At 37.8% G+C, this 23,710-nt stretch overlaps 1 pseudogene; it reads left to right on the top strand.

Annotated features, from left to right (window-relative positions):
* The first annotated feature begins 279 nt into the window (after window positions 1–279).
* On the top strand, window positions 280–13,078 carry LOC146310352 (uncharacterized; annotated as a pseudogene).
* The last annotated feature ends 10,632 nt before the right edge of the window (window positions 13,079–23,710 follow it).

Raw genomic sequence — 23,710 nt, 5'->3', positions numbered from 1 at the left:
GTGATTGACAGGAAGCTCGGCCAATCAAATTTGTCGGACTGAATAATTTAATTGGTTAGAGTTTTATTACAATTAATTAAAAATTAGATATTGATGAGTTTTAAATCCTGGTTGCTTTTTTTTTTACATTTTATTATGGTATTTGGTAATTAGGAGCATTTTAAGATGGGAGAAAAAAAGTGTAAAAAATGCAACATCGGCAAGTATTGCTTTATGCTTACATTTTTCAATAAAATGCATCATTAGTATTTTATTTCCAACTGTGAATCAGTTCTGACATATAAGATGAAATTACATGGATTCCCACCTGTGTTTACAGATGTCTTACTTGAGAGCATGGCGCAAACGTAAACGAGAAATGGAGCAGTTGTTGCGCGACTCAGACAGTGATGAAGATCTACTTGGGGAAGACACTAGTGACTGTGAAGACGTCCCTCAGACTCAAAGTAGTTCTAGTGGTGATCACATGCCCAGGAGTCAAAGTATTTCAAATAGCGATAGTGGTCCTGAACCCCTGGATTGGTCCGATTTTGACACAGACAAGGAATATTGGTCTACTGACTCAGAAACAGAACAACATGATGAGGGGCATGGGGGCGTCAGCTTTGAAGAGGACTTGAGACAGTGGGCTGTGCATAACAAAACAACACATAGATCACTTAATGAGTTGCTCTTAATACTACGAAAGCAAGGACACCTATTGCCTCTTGATGCCAGGACACTTCTAGCTACACCACAGCGTAATACAACGGAAGATAAATGTGGGGGGCAGTACGCTTACTATGGATTGGAGAAGGGAATTTGCCGCTTTTTAGGTCAAGCTGAGGCCAAAGATGTCAATCTCATTGTTAACATTGATGGCATTCCACTCTTCAAGAGTAGCAGTGTACAATTCTGGCCTATACTAGCAAAACTTGAACATTCAGATCCATTCATTGTGGCAATATTTTGTGGACAGAGTAAGCCGAGTCCACTTGAGGATTACCTCAAAGACTTTCTAACAGAATACAAACATCTCCAAAACAATGGGTTAATTTATAAAGGCCAAACCTACAATGTCCATGTTAAAGCTCTCGTCTGTGATGCACCAGCAAGGGCCTATCTAAAATGTATAAAGGGCCATAATTCCTATGAGGGTTGTGAAAGATGTACAGTTGAAAGATGTTGTGAAAGATGTACAAGTTGAAAGAAGAATGGTTTTCAATGACCTTGAAAGCACCCCTAGAACAGATGAGGCCTTTTCTAGGATGGACTATGCCAACCACCAAACTAGTCTCAGTCCTCTCATTGCTGCTGGGATTCCATGTGTTAGCTCATGTGCATTAGACTACATGCAAATGGTCATCTTGGGAGTGGTGAGGCGCATGTTAAGTCACATGACCCGTGGCCCCAAGATTTGCCGTATGTCTTTTAGGCAAAAGGAAGAAATATGCCAAAAGCTGATAGCTTTCAGAGGGAAGATGCCGAGTGAATTTGTTCGTCAACCCCGGGGGTTGCATGATCTCGACAGGTGGAAGGCGACTGAGCTGAGGCAGTTTTTGTTGTATACAGGGCCTGTGGTTTTAAAGAATGTGGTGTCCCCTGACATGTATAAACATTTCTTGAGCCTGACAGTAGCAATGTCAATGATGCTCGAGTCAGATGAGAGGCATCGCAATGCGTACCTGCAATATGCTCAGGACTTATTAAAACACTTTGTCCAGTGCAGTGCTGTCCTGTATGGCAAAACCTTTCCGGTGTACAACGTACACTGACTCATTCATCTTCATGAAGATGTCAGGCACTTTAAGACTTCATTAAATGAAATCTCCTGTTTTCCTTTTGAAAACTATCTTCAAAAAGTCAAAAAACGTGAGGAATGGGAGGAGTCCGTTAGAACAAGTCACCAGGCGTTTTGTTAGCAAAAGGCAGAAGAAAGTATTTATTTCAGTCAAGGAAAGGGACAGTTGCTTTCTGTTGCATTCAAAAAAATGCAGATGGGACATTATTGTGTGACATTCTGCATCAGCGCCACACATCACCACTATTTCAAACACCGTGCAGCTCAAAACTTATCGACATAGTGTGCACAAGAGATCCCTGGCCAGGAACAATGAAAAATGGAAAACTGGCGGAAGCTGATTTGTACCGCAAAGTGGCTTGCCTCCCGCAAGAGACTGGAGGTTATGTCTTGATACCCCTTCGCCATGATCTGGAACCTCAAGGATAAAAGTTTTTTTTTCTTTGTACATAACTAGTTTTCTTAGATGTCTACCTTCATCATCATCTGTCTTCTCTGGCACATGCCCCCCCCCCCAAAAAAAAATCTTTACTAAACCTTCCAAGTGGTTTTCAACCTCAGGAGTGACATAAATAAGGCTTAAGGAATTTTTTAAAATTCCTTAAATTTTACTTTACTGTTTACTTTTACTTGCTGCCAACGCTTCACCATAAGGTTGAGAACCACTGCCATGATCTTTTTGCCTGGGCTTACACTCTAATAGTGCTTTCTGATCTTGTCCCCTAACATCACATCTGATTATTTTGTTTCAACTCCACCAGCATCAACCTGACCTAACTTTCCAATAACTATTAGGATTCACCTGGTGATGATACTTGACCCATGTAGTTCTTGATGTCGCACTGGGAATGTGTTGAGTAATGTATATCCTGTTTTTCTCAGGTCATGTATGCCAAGGCTGTTTGGGTGGAGGGGGGTAGGGAGACCGAGGGCACAGTCCCTGTTAATTGGGTGGACCGGGAGAAGGGAGTTGTCATGTGGCCAAAAAACAAAGCCACCAAAGCTTTTAAATTGAAAGAAGACCCCCAGGAGGACTGGCTGACATTCAAGCTGATAAAAATCAAGATGGCCTCAGGCACGTTTTGTTTTTGGGTCTTTTATCAATTAATCAAGTTAAACTTTTTAAGTGAAGTTGATTAACAATTGAAATTTGTGACTTTTAGAAAAACTTCGGGAGTGTGAACAATACACCCTCACTAGCCATGCAGAGGAGGATGATGAGGAGGAGGTGGTCATGAGAGGAAGGAGGAAGCCCTCAAAAAGAAAATTTGAAGACTTTGTCCAGTTAGGTATGTTTCTCAAGCAATGACAAAATGTATTTGGAATGTGTTCCTGCCGACTGGGCCCCAACTGGTAGACCATGTTTTCATTTCATGTCCTTGTGTACTTTCACAGCATCTGATGAAGAAGGGGAGGTGAGCAGGATGGGTAATTTAGTTCTATATTTTTTATTTCAATGTCATAAATAACATTCAAATGTTAGGTGTAGGCTATGTGTGTTTTTTTGGAATATTTCATAGACAAATGTTTTTTAATATTTACTTTAAATCTAATCCCCATAGATGACAAGATGCCGCCGTTTCCAACTGCACCCACCAAAATAATTGCGAAAAAACATGGTCAGTATGATCAATTAATGAAATGATGATTAGGTATACACAACACCAATTACAGGCTAAATTAATTAATAATTCCTGCAGGTTCTGAAAACCAGGCCACTGTTACTCAAATGGAGCCTTCGAATTCAGAGGAGTCCACCTCTGGTGAGTAAACTTCTTCCCTTTGCCTCCACAAAATGGGTGAAAGTGGCAAACACTGACTGTGAAATAAGTTTGGCACTGACCTTCTGTGTAACCATGTAAATTTAATGATCAGGTGGGTCTGTAAATTTCAGATTCTGAACATCCTGCCAAATCCCCTACAGACGTTGGTCCAGAGGAGATGTCCGCTCCTGGTGAGTAAAAACCTCTTTCCTTTTACCTCCACAAAGTTAGAGGCCATTCTGGTTAACTTGTCAGACACTGCTTGTAAATTTTGCCATGACCTCTTGTGTACCCATGTGAAGACGACAGTTCAGAAAGTGGATATCGTGACCTTTTGAGCATCACTGAGGACCTTGCGGACGTCTTTTCTCATGAATTTCAGCAAAGTACACCCAGTGAGTATGCATTACTTTATATAAATACACCTTCTTTCCCTTTAAATATGTTTTTAATATTTTACTATTCTGTCATCAGGATCCTCTCGACAAGAAAACCCTTTGCCACTGCCTAGGCTGAGCCGAACGTCTACCCCCAGTAAGTATCAGGCATGCTAATCCCTCACCTTTTGGTGAATCTCCCTGCAACAAGTTACAAGTCATTTATCTAACATAATAATAATTCCAAAGTTGCTTAATGACGGTAAAAATGAAAGTTAATTAAATACCCTGCATAGTTTACATTTTCTGCTCCTCCGACCAGAACGGCGTCCCTAGTAACAGTCTGTTACATGTAGGCCTACTTGACTATGGTCTGACTAATCAGAGAGTAGCATCAGAGCAATACTGAATGTGCCTCCTTGTAATTGGCTATCAATTAAGCTTTGGCTTTCACATGATACTGATACACTGATACTGTTATATTGCACTTTCATTTTATTGTTTGTTATCCCACTTTTTATGTTCTATAATAAAGTCAAGCCTTGCAAAAGAAATCAGTTTTATTGAATTGATTGAAAACATTGAAATTACATAAGAACAAACTGACAATGGAAATCTGTTCAACATCACCCCCTTCCCTTAATATTGGTTTTGAGTATTTTATGGTTTAGAGCCCTTTTAGTATTTGAATGCTGTATTAGAAATCCAAAAGTCTGTTGGGCTAAGGCAATATACACACTATGCTTCTTTTTAAATATTAGGGAAGCAACTGTGTGGCAAAAAGAGGAACCGCCTTAAAATGGTGGCATAACGTATGTATGGGGTAATATGATTTAGCCTGGGGGGAAAAAAAATTTCAGTCAAAAAATTTTTTTTTTTGCTTTAATTCATGCAATATTCTTATACAAAACTTGCGTGGCTGCAGGCAACTTTGTTAAGTGGCGGCTCAGACTGTGTGAACTGTACACAACAAACAGAAACCTCACCAATCAATCATCGCGCAGACAAAAGAATGGCTGTCCAACATAGTCAAGCATTGAGTGCTCGGCTATGTTGGCCTGACCGTTCAAATCCATCACAGAAAATACAAAAACTAAGAAAACGATGTAAATAAATAACAAAATGCGCCATGCTATTTTGAAAAGAACACAGCTATGACAAGAGCCACGGAGATACGCCTATCCCCGCCACTCTGAGTTGACACCTTTTGTTTAAAATAACAAGTTTTTAATCTAAAATCAATCTGTCATCAGGATCCTCTCCACATCCAAACTCAGTGCCACTGCCTAGGCACACAGCAAAGTCTACCTCCAGTAAGTATACACTTACTGATTTACTTGGCTTATGTCTTATGTATGCACTAACTATAACTGCTCTTCCAAACTTCCAGACTTTCCACGGCCAATGGAGCGTGGCACCGAGAAGGCAACACCCAGTAAGTGTGCAGCCACTCTGAATTGACACCTTTGTAATAAGTTTTCAATCTGAGAATAATCTTTTATCAGGATCCTCTCAACATGCAAGCCCGGTGCCACTGCCCGGAAATTTCACAAATCTAAACCCAGTGAGTATACATGGACCGATTATTATTATTTTTTTATGTCTTTTCCCGACTTTTCTCGGCTAATGGAGCGTGTTCAAGAAGTAAAACTGCCACCCTTTGTAGGAACATTTATATTTAAAATCTTAAACATTCTCTATTTCCAGGCTCAAGCAAGGCACATCAAACCAGGCATGGTCATCGCTCGAGGTACAGTGTCAGGTTATGGCACAACATATTATATCAACTAATCTCTGCCATTTGGTCTTCAGATCATATATGTGTAATCTATAGTTTGGGTTAGATTATCTGTGTGTAGGGCTGCTGAAATATCGTTTGAAAGGGAAGCACGTGATTGGCAAAATTTTGGAAACATCAGTAGGGGTTTTTCTTGTTCTGTGTGAAATGCCCTAGGTCCAGAAGCAGATCACCTGGTGGCTCGCGATTGGCCCAGGGGAGACAGCAGCGCAGCGAGAGCTCAAGTAATGGTGAGTTATAAAGGTCCTCTTATCTAAGTGTTTGTTTATCAAAGTTAACAAAGTACTTAACCATGTGCATAATCATAAGAAGTTTGACTCCTGATGATCCTAAATTTATGAGAAGAAATTAATGCAAAAGTATCCGCCTGATAAACTTTTTCATTTTATAGGTGGGGACACAGTACCAGCGCGGCACACGTTTCAGTTGCCAACAGGAGGTAAATTCTAAGTCCAGGTCAAGTGAACTGATGGGAACATTTTATATTTTTCTGCCCTTTGTCTGTTTTTCACAGTTCAGTTCAAAGACTGCTCTTCAATTATAGATGTGATTTACTTATCATCCGCTCCCTCAGCCAGGATGGAGACGATGGACACTATGGAGGACTTCCAAAGACAAGAACAGCGCCTCAATGATGAAGAGGCTTTTAATGCCCTTGTGAATTCTTTAAGATTAGCAAATATTAGTTAGATTATAAGAACACCACTCTACCCATTCTAATGTTGTCTTTGATATCTCAGGGAAAATTTTAATATAGACTTCTCACTTACTCCAGGTTCTGCAACTATCAAAGATTGGGGGGAGGGACAGGACTGTGTCCACAAAGTTCTTGACAGGTATGTTTCAACACAAAATTGGAATAAATTTGAATCTACTTGTGTGATGTGAAATATTTGTTGTATTTTTTCTAGTTAAAAGGCAAAACTACCTGTAGCTTTTTATTGACTGAACCCTGATTCAATGATATTTTCCTGATATTACAAGTTTGCACCCCATGGGCTGAGGTTGGCTCTTCTTGCTTTTTGCCATGACTTTTTAAATTGTCTTATTTTATCCATGTTCAGTAGCTGTCGTTTGAATTGCTATATCGATATAATATGAGATTAAGATGTGTTGGGGCTTAAAATGGAAGAATACCCTGGGGGAACTGATTTTTTTTGGGTTTTTTTGGTCAAATTAAAATACCCAATATATCACTCAAATGTATACAATTAAATTCTAGGCTCCTTACCAAAGGCTTGATGGCAAAGTTTAACCTTAAAGGAAAGGGAAAACAAGAAAAGATGGCCTTTGAAAAAACAAAGTGCTACACGGCTGTGTTAGGTAAGACCATTCAGAATTTCATGTTGTCAACGAAAAACAGTCAATCTTTTAATCCTTTAAATTTGGCTAAACGTGTTCTGTTTTGATAAAATTGGTGTTACAGAGAAATGATGACTGCACGTTTTTACTTTTCCTCTAGATGCTGTCATGAAGGCTCAGGCCAACGCCACTGAGGGGGCCATTAAACAACACATTGCTGACCATCTGAAACATGCGTCAGCAAGGAGGGGAGGCCAGCATAATCCCTAGTCCCAGAATTTGTTAAATAAATTGTTAAAAGTTAAATACTTTGAATAGTTTTATAGTTGTAAGTTGTTTGTGTAAATATATGGAAATACTTATTTAGATAGTCTGTTAGTAGTTTTAAGTAGTTGTACTCTTAAACAGTTTTAAATGTTTGTGTTAATAGTTTTTAAAAAATCAATGTTAAGTAGACTTAAATAAATGTAAACAGTTTGTGGAAAGAGTTGGTCGTGTGTGTAAATTGTTTTCTGAGAATTCTTTGTTATCCTTTTTCCTGAATGGCAGTCTAGAACCCTTTGGAGGAAAGTTCTAAATTTTGGAAAGCCATGTAACTGTATTCACACAGTCCATACGCTTAAATCTCTATCATTTTATCATTCTGTGCTACAATCAACAAAATGCTTTTTTTGTACAACCTTAGTGGCAATTTTAATTACAATATGGTATTTCTGCATTATGTCAAGCTTAAACTGACAGGTTTTAGGTGCTGTAAAGTTTCAAAATTATAATTACAGAAGTGATTCAATATTTTTTTCATATAATTTTCATTCCACCCCCCCCTTTTTTTTTTTTTTTTTTACCTCAAATGAAGAGATAGAAAATGATAGGCGGCAAGTTGTGATTTTATATAAAAACCTCTATGCATAACAGTCTCCTTTTTAGGTTTAACCCAATTTGATGAAAGGTAGGCTCTTGAAACAAAACAAAATGCTTGGATGGATGGCGTGATTATGATGTAATCAGGACATCTTGTCTCGATGTCCTGTGGAGGTTGAAATTGGGTTGATCAGGTGTTGTTCAAATGTAATCTAAAGGTCATGTGGACGTCATGGTCGGACGTGTAGACCACGTCAGAAAAAGACGTAATAAAAACTTTCATTCTGCACCCCCAGGAGACCTGATTCCGAAATTGTACGTCATGTGAACGTCCGAATTGGAGGTCGGCAAGACGTCAGAATTGGACCTCCATATGACGTCCGAAAAAGACGTAATAAAAACTTTCATTCTGCACCTTCAGGAGACCTGATTTGGACGTCGAAAAATTACGTTAAATATACGTCATTTAAACGTCTCATTGCGCAGTGGGATACAAAAGAGAAGATAAGATAGGTCTATTAAATGAACAACTATAAATTGCTAAAATAAAAATACTCAGTAAACTAACTTTACTTTTACTGTAGATTTATTTTTACTGTTTTCACTTTACTTTTTACTTTTCTTTTCAAGTACAAAGGTAAAAGTAAAGGTAGTTATGTCTGCAGAAACCACAAACAGAAGATGGAACTAACTCTTTTAACTGAAACAGTCACCAGAATGTTTTGTTCACATGTTAAAATCACAACATTTTTCTTCTGGAGCAGGACAGACACTCCCAGACCCCCAGAGGACAGAGGACTGGTTTACCAACATGTCACCTTTTTCTCCTCTTATGAGTTTGCAGGTCTGCATTTAGTCATCAAAAAATAACGATAAGAATACCACTAAAGTACAACAACAGCAATAAAAATGTTGATTTTTCAAAAAAGGAAACAATAACATGCAAAATTTTAAATTGTAATTAAGTAAAAACACTAATATCACAATGTAAAAGTACCCAAGTAAAAAATGTGAGTATTTTTTCCATCACAGCAGGTCAGTGATCAGTGTTTCAGTGACTCTCTGTGGATCAGTGAATAGTGTTTTATTTATGGCAGCCTGCCACATTAAAAACATCGACACCATGACATGATTTTCTATTTTTTGAGCTGCAGACCTTTTTCGGTCGTGTCTAGAAGGTAACTCTTTATTTGCACAACTCTCGCGAGATTTGTGATCGTTATTTCTACTAAAATAAAGAAACTAGGTCTAAGGTTCCCTTCTAGACACAACCCTCTCCGTCTCTCTGTCAAACTACAGATGGCAGACTGTCTGTAAACGCCAGTTAAAATAGAAGCGTCCCATCAAATTTTAAAATCTCTTCATAATTTACTGGTTATAGGTCCGGGTCCATATAGGACAGTGTCTGGGTCCGGACTCAGACTGCGGTCCGCCTGTTAGGGACCCCTGCTCTAAACGTTCCCATTCCTGCTCCGGGCACAATTCCCACCAAGCATCTTCAATTACACCATTATCATCAATTGAATTTTAATATCATCCAACTCATCTGCATCTATTTCAAACTTCTGTCTATTGCTCTCAACAACTGACCTAACCGAATGTACTAAGCCATCACTAAACCTCAACTGACTATTCTTATAAAAATGTTCAAATGATTCAAAGCTCGGAGGTTTTAGCCGCACATTTACACGATAGGGAAAGAACAACTGCAAACTAGTCTGATTAAATAATTCAGGATTCTTTGTCAAAGAAAATTGCACATATTGAACAACTGCAGGCTGACTACGTGTTCTTTTTGTCACAAAGCCTAAGTCATTTTTCAACTTAATCCTATTATTAGAATTTTCATTTTTAGCCAAAACATGATACTCTAACGCAAATGTTGCTAAACACATGTCATTAAAACAGAATCATGTGGCCTATTCTTAGAACGGTCAACTAAACTAGTCATCCACATGTCCTCTGTTGTAAGTTCATGTGATGACACCTTTTGCCTCAAAACACTCAAAGGTAAACTCATCTTAACTACATTAACACCTGTTGGCACAAACACAACTTTCTGAAAACACTCGTTTAGATGTGTATTTGTTAATCTATAAAAAGCGTGCACAAACATCTCTATTGTGTAAATCTACACTTCATAACTTCTTCGTTGCCTCTTTTGCACTAACATTTCCCTCTTTAGAAGCCTCTCTCTGTGCATTCCCTAACAACAGTCCCATTTCCTTCTCAGCTTTAGATATATAAGCAGTCCCTCCAGGAATTCGTGATGTTGCGATCGCAACAATTAACGCAAATTCAACCAAACTCCGCGAATTCTGCGCGACCTTGCAATTTTGTCCAATCACCGCAACTTTTCCGCAATTTTGACCAACCTCCCGTAAGTTCCACCAATCACAGCAGTCCCCCGCGCAAACGTAATGCAAGTACGTAACCAAATTCACTTCCTTGTTTATGGTATGAACATGCAGACATGCGAGTCTAATGTCTCACATTTACCAACAAAAATTACTGCTAAAGACCGCGCAAAACAATTCCCTGATGTTCTTCATGAAAGCGGAGCTAAACTATTTTGCACCCCGTGCAATATTGTGGTGGAACACAAACGAAAATCATCGATTGACAAGCACTTTTCTACCGCGAAACATATCAGGAGAGTGGCTGAAACGAGCGGACCACAGACCAGACAAATCACTGTGACGGAGGCTGTTGCATCCCGATCTGTTGCAAGCGCTGAAAGAATGAAGGTAAGTTAGATTAAATATATATGGTTGGAAGTTAACGTTAGTTATTATAATTACAAAGTTAGAGAAGTGTGCATGCCTGTTTACATGACAAGCAGTGAGCGTTTGTGTGTGAATGTGTGTCAGGATGGGAAATTAACTTTTTAAAATGTGAACATCTACCAGCCACTGACAGATTGTTCAAATACTATTAATTCAATAGTAAATTATCATTTTGTGTCTTAAATCTGCCAACCACTTCATGTTAAACCAGTATTTGGCTGGTGCTAATTTCACACCGTGGTGTGTGTGCTTGTGTAAATGTATTTGTGCGTGTTAAAGAAAATAGTTTAGGAATAAACATTGTCAAATAAAATGAAAGCTGAAAGTTGTCTTCAGTTTATTAAGATGGATGTGTAATGAAATCCGAGATTGAGAGCATGAGTGTGTGAGAGATGTCACTGAGACAGAGTAATGAGAGGGAATAGTCAAACACAAGTAAGTTAAAACAATCCTATAAAAGGTAGTTTGTTTGTTTTGTTTTTTTTGTTTTTTACCAATTCTGATCCGGGTGAGAATTTTACACCAACCACCAGCCAAATGCTGATACAAAATTAAAGTGTCTGATAGATTTCAGACCCAAAACAATGATATACTATTGAGTGGCTGGTAGCATGTATCTCCCCCCCCCCTAGATTTGTGAAGATTGGGTTGCCACTTGCACTGCTGTCAACATTCCACTCTCCAAAAGTGACCACTCTGCAAGGAAAAGGTAGTCAATGGAGGAGCCATTCCTGGTTTTCACCAACTTCAAGAGAAATACTTAGGAGCAGTATATGAGAAGGAAAAAGAAGCTCTTAATGCACATCTTGCTAAAAAGCCTGTTGCAGTTATATTTGATGAGACTCCAGATGTTGAGGGAAGATGTGTACTGAACATCCTCATCGCACCCCTGGAGAAGGATGACTCTGGAAGGATTCTGGCCTACCTGGCAGACACTGTTTTCCTAGAGTAGTGCAATCATTCTACAGTATCTGTGTCTGTGGTAAAGTGTCTGCAAGAATACTGCATAGCCAATGAGGATGTCATTGTGTTTGACACAGACAATGCAGCATACATGAAGAAAGCATGTAAAGCTGCATTGCAGTCTTTATTCCCCAACTCACTGCTTGTAACATGCATGCCGCACATAATGAACCTCATTGGCACACAAGGAGTTCATAGAGATGGAAATAAATGTAAGATACACAAACAGCAAACATTTACTCAAAGATAATAGAGGTGTAAAAATAATAAAATAATCAATTAGTAATCAATTATTAAATTAATTCCCAGCTGTTTTGACAATCAATTAGTCAGTTTGAGTCAATTTATAAGAAAAAAAAAGGTCAAAATTCTCTGATTCTTGTTTTTTTAAATATGAATATTTTCTGGTTTTATTGCTCCTCTATGTCAGTTAACTGAATATTTTTGGGTTGTGGACAAAACGAGACATTTGAGAACATCATCTTTAGCTTTAGGAAACACTGATCGTGACTTTTCACAGTTTTCTGTCATTTTTTGCAGCCATAAAAGATAACATATACACCAGCGCTTCTGTGCTAAGTATTATTTGGATTGTACTGACACAGTTTTGACTAATTTGTGATTTTACTCATAGGTCTGCGGCAGAAGCACACCACAGTCTGTGGAGAGACACCACGAAATGCTACAAAATCCAGATATGGCTCAAACTCTACAGGTCCAGATCAGCATCATGGCAGACAAGTGTAACGTCATCATTCAACTTCTGGACATCTTCCAGAGCAGATGCCCTGTGACCACCAAGATTTGACTAGCTGGAGGATCTGCAACTGAACTTTGCTACAAATAAAGAGCTACAGTATGACGCATGTGCCCAGTACTTCAAAGGACTTAACCTAACCTTTTCCATCAAGACACACAACCTCAACACAGTGCAACAGGCATACAACAGTGCTGAGGAGAAACTCAGCAAGTACATGTCAGATGGGCAGCCTGCCATTAACTTTCTTCAGGAGGTCAGGGTGTTTGATCCTCATCATACTGCGTTTATGAATGATGTTGTGTCCAGCTACAAATACATCCCAGGCTTCAGTGCTGTTCCTAAAGAGGAACTGAATGCTTACTTTATCCGCTTTGCTCCAGCAGCAGTCAGAGCTTCAGCATCTGGACTGGTGGATTTGGATGTGTTCTGGGATGGACTGAAGGAGAGACTTCCCGTGCTGAGCATCTTGGCCAAACAATACAAAGATGTCATTATAAACTCAGCAGACGCTGAACGAAGCAACAGCATCTACAAGCTGGTGTTGTCCAGCCGAAAGAGATCCATTACAAACAATAACCTTAAAGCCTTGGTCTTCTTATTCCACAACCAACGCCTCACCAGTGGGGCTTTTGAAAGGGATGAAGTGGAAGAAGATTCTGAAGAGGACATGGAGGGTAGTGAGGTCTAGTCAGTTGTCAGGATTTGTTGACTGACTACATTTAAATTTTGTTTAAGGAAGAGTGTTATTTGTGTTCAGTTATGGATACTGAAAAGAAAACTTTGTTATGCATTATTTGTCGTGGATTTCTGTGAACCTGAATGTTTGGTTTCATGACCAGATGTAGATGTAAGTGCTGAAATAACTGGGATTCAGACTTAGGTTTACTCTTCACATGATGTAGAGTACAAGTAGAGGTCAAACAAAGTACAGTGGTGCTTTGTGCTGTATTTACTTTGAATGTCTGTGCACTTTAACTTTTTAGTTTGCTTAACTACCTTTTTTGGATTCAGGTACTATGTGGGTAACAAAACTTGGTTTTGTACTGTTATTGGCATCTTTCAACATAATGATGCTTAATGTTTACTGAGAGGCTCTGTGCACTTTAAGATTCAACTGCAGGATTGTAACTGTTTCAACATCAGTGATGCTCAATGTTTATTGATTAGTTCTGTGCAGTTTAACTTTTAAGCCTGCAGAATCTGAGGTCAGTAATGCATTCAGTAATTGTTATTAGAAGAAAACAGGGTTTTACATTGTTGTGGATGTTTATGAACATGAGTTCAATTAAGCTATTCAGTCTTTACTGTGAGGTTCTTTGCACTTTAGCTTTTGAACCAACTCAATGCGTTCAGATTATTCTATTGCATTTTTTATTTTTTTATTTTGTCATGGGAGTCACAAGGTTTGTCATTGTTACTGACATTAAGGAATCTTCTGTGCTCACAGTTTTTACTGAGTTTGAGCTAGAAAAAGACTTTGCTTTTGTGAAAGAGTACTTTTGTGGGGCCTTCCAAAAATGAAGCATATTTTGTTAGAATTTTGTAATCCTGAGTCTTTTTGGGAACCAGAGAGCACATTTTTATTCCTGCTGGAACAAGTTACTTTTGATTTTTAATGAATTATACAAAACAAAGAAAAAAAGCCACAACTTTTTTTTTTTTTTGGAATTTTCACTGTCTCCCCGCAATTTAATCGCAACAAGTATGCTTAACCCTCTGGCCTCTAACCTGGCCATTTGTGGCCACTTCACTTTATTTTTTTTTGACCATTTTAGCTGTGTTAATGCAAATGGAATGAAATTTCCCAAGGTTCTGGGTTTTTGTCTGATGTTTTAATTTTCAACTTCAGCTCTTTAAATATATCAATAATACACTATATACATCCAATTGTACCACTTGGCTCTATTGTGGCCACTTTTGGCCAATTGAAACCCATGAAAACTACATTTATTGATTCCTTGTTATTCATAGTATTAAATCATACAATTTAGGTAAAATGGCTTTCATTCTAACCTCAACACTTGATAATTATAGTTTTTAATGTTTTCTACCAGATTATGTCATTTGTCCATTTTTAGCCAAGAGAGCAATTTTATGTAATATTGTTAGTTTTCAATAGGGGCGTATGATGGCTTACTGCACTCCAATGGAGCAAATGAATGACACAGTTTTGACACAGGTGTGATCTTAAGGGTGTCAGATAATAATTTGTGTTTGTGCATGAAAAAAAAAGTGCCTATGTTTGAAATTGCAGCACAAATATAGATAGAGTGATAGATAAATATAGATAGAGCACAATAGTGAAATCTTACATCTAAAATCATCCATTTTAACTTCAAGTTTTGGTTCACAGAAGCTAGACACCTTTTTCACATCCATGAAGGAGTGTGTATATCATATTAAAGTGGGGACCTGTGTTGTTTTGTACAAGCCAGGAGGGGACTTCAATCTATAAAATCTATCATTTTTGTTTTGGAGTCAAACTTCAAAACAAGATTCTATACATGAAACCTTCTTTAAAGGTCTGCATCCTGATATGTCAATTCTGAGAGAAGGTTAATGTCACCTCCATCAAGACACTGAATATTTCAATATTCATTTCCATAACACAAGCACAACACAAGTTATACATACAGTCCCTGAATTAAGAAATCTAACTTTGTTTTTCTTCTGACAAGCAGCAACAATATTTTCCCATCCCTGTTATTAGATACGTTGTAAGATAAAAACAACACTTCAGCAGTACTTGTTGTAAGTCGGTGTCATTTTTATCATAAAAATAATTAATCATAATACTTATCAAAGTAAGTGACCTAAGTTTTTCAGGTTGATATTTGGTATGATGTTTGTGGTCTACTAGAACTTGGATGATCATGTAGGCTTGGGTAACATTTCCTGCCAATCTTAGATCTAAAATTATTCATTTTAACTTAGTTTTTTTGTTCACAGAAACTACACACTTTATTCACATCCATGAAGGAGTATGTATATTGCCGTATCATATCCAAGCATGGACCTCTATCGTTTTGTACAAGCAAAACAAGATTCCATGCATGAAGCCTTCTTTCAAGGTCCCGTTAACTTCATCAAGACACAGGATATTTCAGTGCCCATTTAGATAACACAAACATGACACAAAAAAAATCCTTTAACGGCTCTGTGACAAAATATTTATTCCTCTCTATGGAGACAGAGAGGTTCTTAAATACTGTGTAAAGGTAGTCCTTTATTTTAGTACAGTGTTGAGTTTGAAACTTAGAAATCAACTAAAGTTTAACGTTTACATTTTGTTACAAAAATATCCACTAAAGCTTAGCCTCTCTCTCTCTATGTATATATATGTGTGTAAACACGTAACAAAACATTTGTCAAGACACTGGTTTCTTCACCAAGTTGCCTATTTAATAGCCCATTTACAGACTGATAGACTTTCTGAGGCTGCAAGCATTCACACTATAGGGCAGGGGTATTCAATTAAAATTCAAAGAGGTCCAGTTAGAGAAAATTTCCTAAAGCAAAGGTCCGGAACATCATAATGTCTAACTTTCTCGAGTGGGCCGAACCAGTAAAATTTAAGTATAATCTACCGATTATTCTGCCAATTAATCGAGTAATCAAATAAGAAATATTGTTCTGCATTTTTTTCTATTACATTACTTTTGATTTATCTAAGAACAATGGTAATATACAAAAGAAAAGACAGGTCTATTAAATGAACAACTATAAATTGCTAAAGTAAAAATACTCAGCAAAGTAACTTTACTTTTAATGTAGATTTACTTTTACTGTATTTACTTTATTTTAGCACAAAGGTAAAAGTAAAGCTAGTAATGTCTGCAGAAACCACAAACAGAAGATGGAACTAACTCTTTTAACTGAAACAGTCACCAGAATGTTTTGTTCACATGTTAAAATCACAACATTTTTCTTCTGAGCAGGACAGACGCTCCCAGACCCCCAGAGGACAGAGGACTGGTTTACCAACATGTCATCTTTTTCTCCTCTGAGTTTGCACGTCTGTATTTAGTAATAAAAAAATAGCGATAAGAATACCATTTAAGTACAACAACAGCAATAAAAATGTTGATTTTTCAAAAAAGCACATTTCAAAATAACATGCAAGATTTTTAAATTGTAATTAAGTAAAAACACTAATACCACGACGTAAAAATACCTAAATAAAGGATGTGAGTATTTTTTCCATCACAGCAGGTCAGTGATCAGTGTTTCAGTGACTCTCTGTGGATCAGTGAATAGTGTTTTATTTATGGCGGCCCGCCACATTAAAAACATCAACACCACGACATGATTTTCTATTTTTGGAGCTGCGCACCTTTTGAGGGTCGTGTCTAGAAGGTAACGCTTTATTTGCACAACTCTTGCGAGATTTGTGTTCATCATTTCTACTAAAATAATCAAACTCGCGCGATCTTTCGCGGGTCTAGGGTTCCCTTCTACACACGACCCTCCCTGTCAAACTACAGACAGCAGACTGTCTGTGAACAGCACGATGTTACACTCTGCAGTGTTTGACACAAAAACTTTATTTGTGTGGACACACAGGTTTGGTTTGTCACCAATTTTGTCATTTTTATTTTTTAATCAGTCTGAGAGGACGACGGTATCAGTGATTGATTAGTGATCAGTCTGCCCTCCTCTCCTCCCTCACCTGTTCACTCTGCTGTGAGAAGATCTGAAAGTTTCTCACAGAGAAACACAGACTCTCCTGTTTTATGTATAGGCCTCCTTATACAGTTGTTTAATTTTCTAAGTGCATCTGGTTGGTGTCGATGTCATTAACCATCACGTTAGTTTCTGTTGTAATAAACTCCATCTCTGCAGTTGGTCTGTGCGTTTCCTGATCAGATAAACCAGCGCCGGAAAGACGAGAAAAGCTGCGCCAGTTAAAATAGAAGCGTCCCGTCAAAATTTAAATCTCTTAATAATTTATTGGTTATAGATCCGGGTCCGTATAGGACGGCGTGTGGGTCCAGACTCGGACCGCGGTCCGCCATTTGGGGACCCCTGCTATAGGGAGTGTTATCAACGACGTGTGAATGATTTGTTAAAATCTGTATGTAATGTACCATGTCATTACTCAATTAAAATTTAAAATTTGGTTAAAATTCTGAATTTGAATGAAATTTTGCATTTCATGGTGAGGGCTGATTCTAATTTTAAAAAATTAACTTTTGAAAGTAGAAAATAATCTTAATATGTGGTATTTTTTATATCATTTTGTAAAAAAACAAACAGGCCACTAAAACACCAGTTGGGAATTTATGACTTTTTTTTCACTGCTCAAAAGAAGTAATAATGCAAAATATAAATATTTGTTACTGTCACTGGTACTGACCTGCAATGATGATTAAAAAAAAATTAGGTTGCATCAATTATATGGTAAAAAAAATGACAACATTCTGCAACAACTGTCTCTTTTTTCCCTGAAAAGGTATTGGTAATATGTAATCTAACTGGTATTTAAAGGGTTCAAATTCTGGAATTGATTAATATTTTGGATTTCATGATCAGGACTGATGCCAAATTAAAAAATTTAAGCAGTGAAAGTAGCAGATATTTCCAGTATATAGTGTCTATAAAGGAGGTGGCCATTTTTGGCCACGAACAAGCTAAGAGGGAGTTTTTATGTTTTTCTGCCACTGTACAAAAAAGTAATAATGCATAAAATTCATTGATACTGCTAATTATTGACACCCATTTAGCTGTTTAGCTGTGTTAAACAATAAATCTGGTAGCATGTATTATTTGGTAAAAAAAAAAAAAATAGTGATTTTATGTTTTTCTCCCTTTATGAATCATTAGCATTATGTGATCTAACAGGCATTTAAAGGGTTAAAATTCTGAATTTGAATGAAATTTTGGTTTTCATGAAAAGGACTGATGCAAATTAATAAAAACAAGGTGTTGAAGTTGAAAATATCTTTTAATATATATTAATTTTATAGCATTTTTGGAATGTAAAGAGGAGGTGGCCATTTTTGGCCACGAACAAGCTAAGAGGGAGTTTTTATGTTTTTCTGCCACTTCACAAAAAAGTAATAATGCATAAAAATCATTGATACTGCTAATTATTGACAAACATTAAGCTGCAATGATGGTTAAAAAAAATGGTGATTTTATGTTTTTCTCCCTTTATGAATCATTAGCATTATGTGATCTAACAGGCATTTAAAGGGTTAAAATTCTGAATTGGAATTACATTTTGGTTTTCATGAAAAGGACTGATGCAAATGAAAAAAATCAAGTTGTTGAAGTTGAAAAAATATAATTAATATATATTAATTTTATAGCATTTTTGGAATGTAAACAAATGGTGGCCATTTTTGGCCACGAACAAGCTAAGAGGGAGTTTTATCTAATTTGCTTTCCCTGCACAAAAATAACAATGCATAATAATAAATGCTGTTGTGAATCAGTTACATATCTCAGACTGTACTTTTAACAATACAAGAAAAAACAGTGGCACTGAGAATATAGACAATGGTCATTTTTGACGTTTTTCAACAAGTGCATTGTGCAAACAAAGTGGCATTTGAAGGGTTAAAAATAAAAAAAAGGAATTGATTTTTATATGTATGACAAGAACACATGTTAGTTAAAAACTTTATGCAGTAAAGGTAACAAAAAACATTAAAAATGTAAAAAATTACAGACTCAGACTGTTGGTGGCCACTTTTGGCCACAAACAAGCTGAAAGGGTAGTGATTTTGAACAAGGCATGAGGGTTAAAACATTGAAACTTACCTTGCAATTTTTTAGAAAAGTTGCTGCGAATTCAGGCGTTTTAGGCCGCAACAATCTCGAAAAATGCCCGTGAAATCCTGGAGGGACTGTATACGAAATAATATACACTACACATGCATAAGCATCAACTACATACTGGATATCCATATTGGCATTCCAGCACGTCAAAGGTTTGCTATACTGGTTGATCCAAACCTCATTAACCTGCCTTTTCAACACAACTTCTGTCTTCCTAGCAAAACGCTGATAAGCTGCCTCAAAACTTGATTGAGTTATCCCTAAAGTTCCACACTGTCATAGCTAGCCGTTTCATCTGAAAGCACCATCTTAATTGCAGTCAAAATAAAACTTGCTTGCTCTTTTTTCATTTTACAGCTTTTTTCCTACCCTTGCTTCTTACACGCGCATGACAATTTTTCTGTGTTCTCCACCAGACACTTACATGTTTTGTCACACTAATCTTCACTTTTATTGCGACATATAAATGTTCAAGCAGATACTGGCCTGGGAAAATTGAAGTGACACAGTTTTTGAATGTTGCTTTGAATGTTGTTGTACTGATGACACAATGTCCAATAATGTGTCATTTTCTGATGGTAATTCACAAGCTATGTATTTATGAATAAACTCAATGACTTCTTCATCTGAATCTCTATCAATTTGTGGGGCGTCCCATACCCAAATCAAAGAATGAATATGAGGGGATCCACATTGTTGGAATTCCACCCTATAAAATTAGTCTTTTATTTTGCCAATTGGGTGTGAAGGAGACATAAGGACTTCCCTCACAAAAACGTGCCATCGATAATCGAACATTCTTCACGCAGTAACATGATTACGACACAACAAGTCACACCCATCTGGCCACTTCAGGTCCTCTGTCTGCATTCCACCCTTCTGTTTCAAAACACTATTAATAAGTTTGTCCACCACATATCTGCCGAAGAAAATGAACAAAACCAAGTTGGAATGCCAAGCTGGCGAACACAAGCTAACAGGTCATGCTGAGCTCCCTGCCAAAAAGCTGGAGTACCTCCAATAGGTTTCAAAAAACGGAATCCATCATCAAACTCCAACAACCTCTTCAAAGACTCTATTCAGCATATAATCACTAATTCTTTGAGACATACAACCTCCTGTTCCTTTATGCAGTGCTATTGATACATTGGACACAACCTGTTCAACCTCAGACATGCACTGAGCAAAAAAAAATAAATGTATTCTACATTTTGCGCAAATCTACCATCAGCATGTACAATCCTGTTATTAAAATATCACAATAGTGTCAACCTATATGGTCTACTGTCATGAAAAGTATTACAGTGTTTCCCCTATAGTGTATTTGGCAAGGCGCCCCACCCTCCCAACACAGAAATTCAAGTTGTAGATTTTTTTTTTTAAATTCCATTATTTAATTTATATTTTCAAAGGGCCTATAACAGCTGTTCTTTTTATGAAATGAAAAAAGCTAACTAATTTGTGCGATTTCAGAGTCTAATGCGTTGCTATCGTTTCATTACATTCATTACAATGCATTTCTCCTCTCCTCTGTGACAGGCAGGTCTCCCCCCCCCTGCTCCTCTCTCACAGACACACCCACCCACACTCAGAGCGGAGGAGAGAGAGTTTCCCACCGTTACGGTAAAAAACAACAACAAACAAACAAACAAAAATTGTAAATGGAGTTTCCTCAACTGTTCGCCCCACCAAGCAAAATTATCAGCGTTTTTTAAACAAACCGTACGTGGTGAGGTGGGAAGCACAGGTAGCTCTGCGGCCAGTGTTAGTCAAAATGAGAGCATCTCTCCCAGCTCCGACCACAGTGCTGTCAATCTCCTGCCCCTGTTAACGTCGCCACGACTAGACCCAAACACACCTGTTCCAGCTCTCCTACCGAAGCACACAGTAAAAAGCTGCAGACGGGTCACCACCGTCAGTCTGGCTTTGATCCAGCATGGCTGTCAGACTGTAGATACTCCATATGGCTGTACAAGACCGAACTTGGTGAATGAATTGATTAATGAAGATGGATGGATGGATGGATGGCCGGCACAGCGCCAGGATTTTAATTTTGGGTTGGCCAAGGTAACTTCGGTTGGGCCTTTTAATTACAAAAGTTAACACTGTTTCCAACTGGTAATCTCACTTTAATAAAATCATACTTTGGATGGCGACTAGCACTTCCAGTTGATTATGACACTTTTGTTGGAGCCACAGTAATATTTGTATTTCTTTTGTTTCTTGATAATTAATTTGAGATAATTATATGTAAACAGAAATGCAGTTTTGTTGTTTGTACACAGGGCGGAGCACTAGGGCAGAAACACAGGTAATATAAGGTGAAGCTGATGAGCAGCAGGTGTGTGAACGGGCAAGCAAACAGTTTTTTGACCGTGTGTGTGGCAGCATGGAAGTTTGTTGGACAATGTATTGGAACTTAAACTGTTAAATGGATACTTGACTGTAATGGACACTAAAACCTGCTTTAATGGTTTACCTGTGTGAAGGTGAGCACTGCTGAAAATAAATGGGTCACCGCACCCAAAGAGACCGGCGTATTGGACATTGGATTATTGTTGTTGCCAAGAACACGCGTCTGAACAAGTTCTCCCTGTCCACCCCTCAGTGGCTTTAAATGTAAATGTTCGAGTTTTTATTGAAAGACTCTACAACGTTGAAAATCTTTTTAACAGTTTCAATCTGCAGTTTATATTTATTTCAAATGGCACAGGATATATCTTTATCTATGTTTTCACTATGGATCAAGTAGATCAGTATATCAATTCATTAAGAAAATTTCAATCATTTTATTCCTTTTAATGCATTTTCACTTGATCTGGCTGGATTACTCTTTCAATTGATTGTAGGGAGAGAGAGAAACGAAGCGATCAGAATAATGGGCGAGCTACAATGACTTTTAGCAGGAGAGAGCACGCTGCGATGCGCTGTTCATTCATAAACTTAACTATCTGTGCTGTGAAGGTAACCTGAAGACATCAAGTCAGGCAGCAACATTCAGCTCTACTTCCTGTATTGTCTACATTTTATAGACATTCTAGTTTTGATGAAAAATGCATCTGCAGGTATAAAATAAAACAATTATAAGCTTTCCTCAGCACACCGGTCAAATGTTGTCTTTTTGTCAAATGGAAACTTTTTTGTCTTAAGGGTGTATTAAAATGCTTATTTTAATAATTAAAAATAAAAATTAAGAAAATATATGTTCTCCCAGTCATTTAAGGTGGGCCAGTTGTATAAGTGGGTGGGCCCAGGTCCGTTATGCCCACCCATAACGCCGCCCCTGATGGATGGATGGATGGATGGATGCATAAATAAGTAAATGAATTAATAAATGAATAAAAACAGTGTTCCATTGCTAAAATTAAAAAAAAATGTGAACACAAATAAATGTTAACTGTTTATTCAGGTCCAAATGCTTTGTAATCATGGTAATGGTGTCCTTGAGCGAGAGGGTCCTGCAAGGATCCCAACAACGGACCACGCTCATTCCAGCCCAGGCACCCCCCCTACCAAAGCAAAAAAGCTAGGGGAAACACTGTATTACATCCATTCGAAACAACACAGGGAAACATTTGGCTTCATTATTATGATCCAGAAGTAATTTCACAGGGCTATTCCCTTCTGCTGGAGGCACATTCAATATGTCATCAAAATACTGATCCAGCACTTCCTGACCAATATCAACTGGCATGAAATACGTGTCCTGAAACATACAATGCTGCTGTCTATCATGCAAAAGCTCATCATCGCCAACCTCTGCAGGTTCAACACTTTCTACCCTATCAGTCTCTTGTCCTACAACCTCATCTTCTTCCTTACAAAAGTCATTCAACCATGCTTCATTAAACTCTACATCTTTATAATGAACATTTGTCCGTTTTTAAATATCGGAGCCTTTATAAGTCAACTTCCGCTTCAATTTTACACGCAACAAAGAACCTTCCATATTAGAACACAGCAACAAATTGCTTGTCTGCACTAAATTAGCTGGAACACATGTGACCAGTCCATGAACTCCATTTTGCCCTCCTTTAGGAAATGCCAACAGTTTCATCAACGGTATATGAAAGGCAATCAAATGTTCTAAACTATTCAGACAAGCCAATTCAGGAGGAATCGGATAAACCTCCAAATTGTTCACTACACATTCAGGTGGCACCTCACCTTTATTATGCCTCCGCCCACCGAAGGTGCCGGGCCGGAGGCATACTGTTCTCCGGTTGTCTGGCCGTACGTGAGTCCGTGTGTGTGTCCTTCTGTCACAGATTTTTGTTTGCGCAATAACCTTTGAACGGGTGTGTGCTAACACTCTATAACAGGTACATGAACTGATTAAATTTTGGAGACCAACGCTTTCGAGATGGCCGTAAAATGGCCGCCTGACAGACCTGTCTCGAACAACACACTTATGCCAATGACTTGGTCAATTTTAAAGCTTTTTTATATTTGACTTTGATATATTTTTGAATAACTATGTTGGATACTATTAGGTAATAAAGGTAATAGCTCTTTCCTTGCAATTCTTTCTCATTAA

This window comes from Lutjanus erythropterus, chromosome 19 (assembly GCF_056507025.1).
Source record: "Lutjanus erythropterus isolate fLutEry1 chromosome 19, fLutEry1.hap2, whole genome shotgun sequence".
NCBI lineage: Eukaryota > Metazoa > Chordata > Actinopteri > Lutjaniformes > Lutjanidae > Lutjanus > Lutjanus erythropterus.
This window is presented reverse-complemented; position numbering and strand designations above follow the sequence as displayed.